Raw genomic sequence first — 7212 nt, forward strand, 5'->3', positions numbered from 1 at the left:
CATGAAACATCATAGGAACATTGATCATGACTGGCAGATGACCTCTATTGATTTTCAGGTCACTAGGTCAAAGGTCAGGGTTACAATGACTCAAAATAGTAAAATGGTTTCCGGATGATAACTCAAGCACGCTTACGCCTAGGATCATTAAACTTCATAGGTACATTGATCATGACTGGCAGATGACCCCTATTAATTTTCAGGTCAACAGATCAAAGGCCAAGGTAACAGTGACTCGAAACAGTTAAATGGTTTCCTGATAATAACTCAATAATAATTAGGCCTAGGATCATGAAACTTTATAGGTACATTGATCATGACTGGCAGATGACTCCTATTGATTTTCATGTCACTAGGTCAAAGGTCAAGGTCACAGTGACAAAAAAAGTTTTCACACAATGGCTGCCACTACAACTGACAGCCCATATGGGGGGCATGCATGTTTTACAAACAGCCCTTGTTAACTCTTAAAACGGCACTGGTTCGATAATCCGGAAGATTTGTTAATTCCGAAATTTTGTACCGGAACGGACGCGTATGGATAAATGCGTGGTCACTGTACAACATTATAAAGTGTGTGATGTTTTCTCAGACTTAATGACGCCATTTCGAAGTTTAAAGCACATACGATGTAAATGATATTAAAAGATTTAATTGAACAATTTGTATGGTCACATTAAATTCTTGTAATTTAATATTCTCTCTCTAAATACTGGTTTTTAATACCAAGTCATAACCGCGCACTTCAACCACTGCTTGAGAAGATAGCAACTTGATATTTGGCATGCATGTGTATCTCTGATGGAGCTGCACATTTTGAGAGGTGAAAGGTGAAGGTTAAGGTCATCCTTCAAGATCAAAGGTCAAATATATGGGGACTTAGAGTGCGTTTCACTAAGATGCGTACGCAAATAGTTTCCGTAAATATTTGCGTACGCAAATGTTGTTCTCAAAAACGCTTTTCACTAAACAGCTTAAATTAACGCTGTGCGTAAATTCTGGCGTACATTTACGTCACATATTTACTTCGCATAAATCAGAAAAACTGGCGTAAATCCGGAAGTGTCATGGCTGCCGTTGCTGAAGCGTTCGCAATACGCGAGATGCGTCCTCGAATATTCCGAGCACGAATCGACACCTTAAGCTATCTGAGCGAAAAGCAAATCGTTGAGAGGTATCGTCTGTCGACGGAGGGTATTATTTACCTCGAGGAGTTAATTCGTGCTGATTGCGAGCCTTTGAGTGACAGGAGTCACTCACTGAACGTCAGAACAAAGGTCGGTGTACGTTGTTTGTTTGTCTTTTCGAACATGAATACCATATTATTTTTATAATCCTTTTTTGTGCAATTTAGTACCACATAACGACACCTGTTTTCGTTGTTATTTCCCTTGAATACACGGACGCCATATTGTTGTGAACAAAAAGCTGATGTGGTATCTCCACAATTTAGTTTGGAATTTTATTCTTGTTTGTTTCTCTATCTAAAAAATATAAGTCTTAACATTATATACCATAGAACATGCACGAAATGCATTGATACATCTGCTTCTTATGGTATGAGTTTATAGAACTTCAGTGGATTTTTTTTTAAGAGTAACTGATTTTGACAGTGACATTTTGTTGTGTGTGTTATTTTTTAATATTATTTACAAACAAACTTGTGTTTGTGTAGTCCCATTTTATAGTTATTTCTGAACAAACGTGGATAAACTATTGTTCAGGAAATTTAATAAAGGTTATATATCACATTAGTAATTTTGAGAGACAAATTTTATTAATATTTTTTATTGGATTGCATTGGTCTCTTTTTCAGTTCCTAGTAACACTACGTTACCTGGCAAAAGGATATTTTTTTAGCGAGGTTGGAGATCTCCATGGAGTCAGCAGGAGCTCTGTGTGCCGGTGTATTCAACAGGTATGTCTTAAGAAAACTTTATTGTGAAAACATTCTCCTAAATTAATTAAACAATTTTTAATTTAAAGCTGTTTAATTCTTCTGCGGTTGAAACGCATCATTGCTAAAACGAACTTAGCTTAAGTATGCCACTAACCAGGCTGACATATTCCAACCTACAGCGATATAATGGTTAATGAACGTTTTGCTGATAAAATATGATTTTATGGGGTTTGTACCCTTAAGGCAAAAAATATTTCATGTATACTAATGCACCTCAATTTATGCACAAATTATGGCCGTTTCCAGCATCTTGTTTGCATAAACTCCAAAGCTTTATTAATAAATTAGATGCCCTAACATTCATGAAGCGACTATTTATAACTGCTATTTACTATTGTGTAAACTGATATATGTTCTAATGAATTCTAATGAATTCATTGAAAAAAATGGAATTATTTGCATATATGAATAACATAAGCACATTCTTTGTGGAGGCCATCTTCTTCATCAAAAAATAAAAACCAGTCGATTGTAATATTTAAGATTATAATATGAGACATTCTATAACTTTCAGGTTATAAGTGCCATTAACCGAAACCTGAACAACATCACCTTCCCAACATCTTTGCATGACCTTGCTGCAACAAAACAGAAGTTCCATCGTGTAGCAGGAATCCCGAATGTTATAGGCGCTGTGGATGGAACACTGATCCCAAATCAAGCTCCATCTGAAAATCCTCAGACGTATGTGTGCCGAAAAGGATACCATGCTGTAAACATTCATGCTGTTGTGGATAGCAGCTTAAGGTTTGTTTATTTTGTTGTACCCTATTGGTAGGGAGAGGGGGATATATGTGTTGTTTTCTAAGCATAATGCTTGTGCGTAAATTGTCATCCCTAATCAGGGACGACAATTTACGCTTTAATTGAATTTATTGTTTAAATGGTGTAAGAGACATATAATCTTATCGAATATCTAGTTTATGCAAAAAGTGTCGTCCCTGATTAGCCTGTGGGGACTGCACAGGCTTATCTGGGCTGACACTTCACGCACATGCATTATGCCCAGTTTTCCAAAATATTCTGTTTCAATGTGTCATGTGGAGGTATTCATCACATCTGTGACAAAGCTCTTGTTTTGTTTTGTTCCATTAGAACCAGTTTCAATAACAATATAGATATTTGTATTTAAATAAAATTACATTATAAGTTGTATAAACCTTTTTTATGTCCCCCACTATAGTAGTGGGGGACATATTGTTTTTGCCCTGTCTGTCTGTTGGTCTGTTGGTCTGTTTGGCCCAACTTTAACATTTTGCAATAACTTTTGCAATATTGAAGATAGCAACTTCATATTTGGCATGCATGTGTATCTCATGAAGCTGCACATTTTGAGTGGTGAAAGGTCAAGGTCAAGGTCATCCTTCAAGGTCAGAGGTCAAATATATGTGACCAAAATCGCTCATTTTATGAATACTTTTGCAATATTGAAGATAGCAACTTGATATTTGGCATGCATGTGTATCTCATGGAGCTGCACATTTTGAGTGGTGAAAGGTCAAGGTCAAGGTCATCCTTCAAGGTCAGAGGTCAAATATATGTGGCCCAAATCGCTTATTTTATGAATACTTTTGCAATTTTGAAGATAGCAACTTGATATTTGGCATGCATGTGTATCTCATGGAGCTGCACATTTTGAGTGGTAAAAAGTCAAGGTCAAGGTCATCCTTCACAAGGTCAAGGTCATCCTCCAAGGTCAAACGTCATATAGGGGGACATTGTGTTTCACAAACGCATCTTGTTTCATATAGTTATAATAATTATGTCTTTCATTTTTTTTTAATAATCAACAATAAAGTACATCATTAACTTAAGGGGCATATTGACAGTATTAACCTATATAAATGCAAACATTAAGTATAGCACAAAGTCCAATTTTTACTAATATAAGAAAATGAGGAACACTACTTTATTGATGAAATAATTATTACAATAACTTAAAACACCTAAAAATATTATTCCCAACACGATTCAAACTCTAGCTCAACGTAACTTCTAATTTTCAATGAATATTTTGTACACTGAAGTATTGTTAAAAGTTCGTTTTAGTCTGTTAGCACGCGGATTGAAATGCACTTTTAACTCTTTGCATGCTGGGAAATTTGTCGTCTGCTAAAATGTCGTCTGCTGAATTTCTAAAATAAGCATTTTCTTCGATTTTTTTTCAAAGAATATTATCAGAATAGCAAACAGTTTGGATCCTGATGAGACGCCATGTTCTGTGGCGTCTCATCTGGATCCAAACTGTTTGCAAAGGCCTTCAAAATTCGGTTCCCGCACTTAAAGGGTTAAGCATTTGATACATTGTCATAAATATGCACAGGTTTACCAATGTCAATGCAAAGTGGCCTGGTTCAACACACGATGCCACAGTATTTGATAACTCTTCACTGAAGGACCAACTTGCTACCAACAAGCCAGGATGGCTATTGGGAGATTCTGGTTCTCCATTGAGAGAATACCTGATAACACCCAAGGTATTTTTTTGGATTGTAGGTTTTTGTTATCTTCTTGTTGTATTAAAGTGGCATACTGACGGCTTATGCTCTAAAATATAATCAACAATAAAATCATCTTTTGTAGGGCTCGACTTTGTATTTCAAGAGTACTGTCCTCTTAATTGAATGAAATTCAGTATTTTTTTCTGCCATGAGCTATTTGTAAATAACTATTGTACAAAAGGTCATGAAATTTAAAATAAATCATCAGTTTAGTGGCATATTTTGGTGCTAAATATAGATTGTTGGTGTTCATTTCTAGAGTTATGGACCTTTAAATGACTGAAATTGAGCATTTTGTCTGTCTCGGCTGTAGTATGGAATGTAATGAAATTCAAACTAAATGTGTATTATCATCCTTAGTGTATTCAGGATGATTGTGTCTTTTCGGAGTTGTACCTTTTATTGATTAAATCTAAAGGACTTTTCATTCGGCGGCGGATACCAAGTTAATGAATTTGCTTGTTTATATGGAAATAAACATTTCCATTATTACTTTTTTAAATTTCAGAATAACATTCTTTAAACATTTATTTATAATTTTTAATTTGAAAAATATTTACAATAGATTATTCAGATTGTTAATGAACTACTTTGCAATTTTTAGCCGGATTTTTTTCGAAAAAATCTCGGCTTATAGATTGATGTTGTCGGGCGGGCGGGGGGGCGGGCATACGGCGTGCTCGAAAATGTTAAAGTTCTTATTTCATGGTATAACTTTGGTATGCTTGGACCTAGAGTCTTCAAACTTGACATGAAGGTTGGCCAGGATTAACAGATGACCACTGGTCATTTCAAGGTCATTCATTTGAAGGTCAAGGTCACTGTGACCTTCAATATAAAAAATGTTAAAGTTGTTATAACTTTGGTATGCTTGGACCTAGAGTCTTGAAACTTGACATGAAGGTTGGCCATAACTAGTTAGTAACCACTGGTCATTTCAAGGTCATTCATTTGAAGGTCAAGGTCACTGTGACCTTGAATGTAAAAATGTTAAAGTTCTTATTTCATGGTATAACTTTGGTATGCTTGGACCTAGAGTCTTCAAACTTGACATGAAGGTTGGCCAGGATTAACAGATGACCACTGGTCATTTCAAGGTCATTCATTTGAAGGTGAAGGTCACTGTGACCTTCAATATAAAAATGTTAAAGTTGTTATAACTTTGGTATGCTTGGACCTAGAGTCTTGAAACTTGACATGAAGGTTGGCCAGAACTAGTAAGTAACCACTGGACATTTCAAGGTCATTCATTTGAAGGTCAAGGTCACTGTGACCTTGAATGTAAAAATGTTAAAGTTGTTATAACTTTGGTATGCTTGGACCTAGAGTCTTGAAACTTGACATGAAGGTTGGCCAGAACTAGTAAGTAACCACTGGACATTTCAAGGTCATTCATTTGAAGGTCAAGGTCACTGTGACCTTGAATGTAAAAATGTTAAAGTTCTTATTTCATGTTATAACTTTGGTATGCTTGTACCTAGAGTCTTCAAACTTGAAATAAAGATTGGCCAGTACTAGAAGATGACCACTGGTCATTTCAATGTCATTCATTTGAAGGTCAAGGTCACTGTGACCTTAAATGTTAAAATGTTAAAATTGTTATAACTTTGGTATGCTTGGACATAGAGTCTTCAAACTTGACATGAAGGTTTGCAAGCACACTTAGATGACCACTGGTCATTTCAAGGTCATTCATTCTAAGGTCAAGGTCACTGTGACCTTGAATGTAAAAATGTTAAAGTTCTTATAACTTTGGTAGGTAAAAATGTTAAAGTTCTTATTCCATGTTATAACTTTGGTATGCTTGTACCTAGAGTCTTCAAACTTGACATAAAGGTTGGCCAGTACTAGAAGATCACCACTGCTCATTTCAATGTCATTCATTTGAAGGTCAAGGTCACTGTGACCTTCAATGTTAAAATGTTAAAATTGTTATAACTTTGGTATGCTTGGACCTAGAATCTCAAACTTGACGTAAAGGTTTGCAAGCACACTTAGATGACCACTGGTCATTTCAAGGTCATTCATTTCAATGTCATTCATTTGAAGGTCAAGGTCACTGTGAACTTAATTGAGATCAAACTTTCCTAATTGTCAATTCAAGTTCATATTTGTGACCTTAAATGTTATTGTTGTTCATGTATATGCATGCATTCAAAACATAACACAAGGTTTGCTCATGCCTTGAAAAGTACTTACATTTCATTTTGACCTTTGAACAATATTTCAGTAATTTAAGTATTGCATTGACAAAAACACGAAAGGTACTTTCCTGTCATTTAAATCAAAAATCCGGCTTCAATGCGGTCATCTCCGACCGCGGAACTCTTGTCAATGGTTGAAATGAATTTTCCATTTGTTTTAGAACAACCCACAAACAGCACAAGAATTGCGATTCAACGGGGCTCACAGCCGAACTCGAATTTGTGTTGAAAGAGCATTTGGACTTTTGAAGGCTAGATTTAGGTAAATTTGAGTGTTTGTTCAAATTGCATACTTAGTATATTATAAATAAGTATTCTGTTTTTCTTAAAATTGTGTAGCTTGGCAGAATTAATGTCAGTTTTTTTATGCGCCCCTTCGAAGAAGATGGGGTATATTGCTTTGCTCATGTCGGTCTGTCGGTCTGTCCACCAGGTGGTTTGCGGATGATAACTCAAGAACGCTTTGGCCTAGGATCATGAAACTTCATAGGTAGATTGATCATGACTCGCAGATGACCCCTATTGATTTTGAGGTCACTAGGTCAAA

General features: G+C 35.7%; 1 long non-coding RNA gene across 1 annotated transcript; it reads left to right on the forward strand.

Moving 5' to 3' along the window:
- Positions 1–1822: 1822 nt before the first annotated feature.
- Positions 1823–6927, forward strand: LOC127860765 (uncharacterized). Its single transcript, XR_008039922.1, has 4 exons — positions 1823–1918; positions 2475–2707; positions 4284–4437; positions 6827–6927. It is a non-coding gene; the product is annotated as an uncharacterized LOC127860765 (long non-coding RNA).
- Positions 6928–7212: the final 285 nt, after the last annotated feature.

This window comes from Dreissena polymorpha, chromosome 15 (genome assembly GCF_020536995.1).
Source record: "Dreissena polymorpha isolate Duluth1 chromosome 15, UMN_Dpol_1.0, whole genome shotgun sequence".
In the NCBI taxonomy this organism is placed as follows: Eukaryota; Metazoa; Mollusca; class Bivalvia; order Myida; family Dreissenidae; genus Dreissena; species Dreissena polymorpha.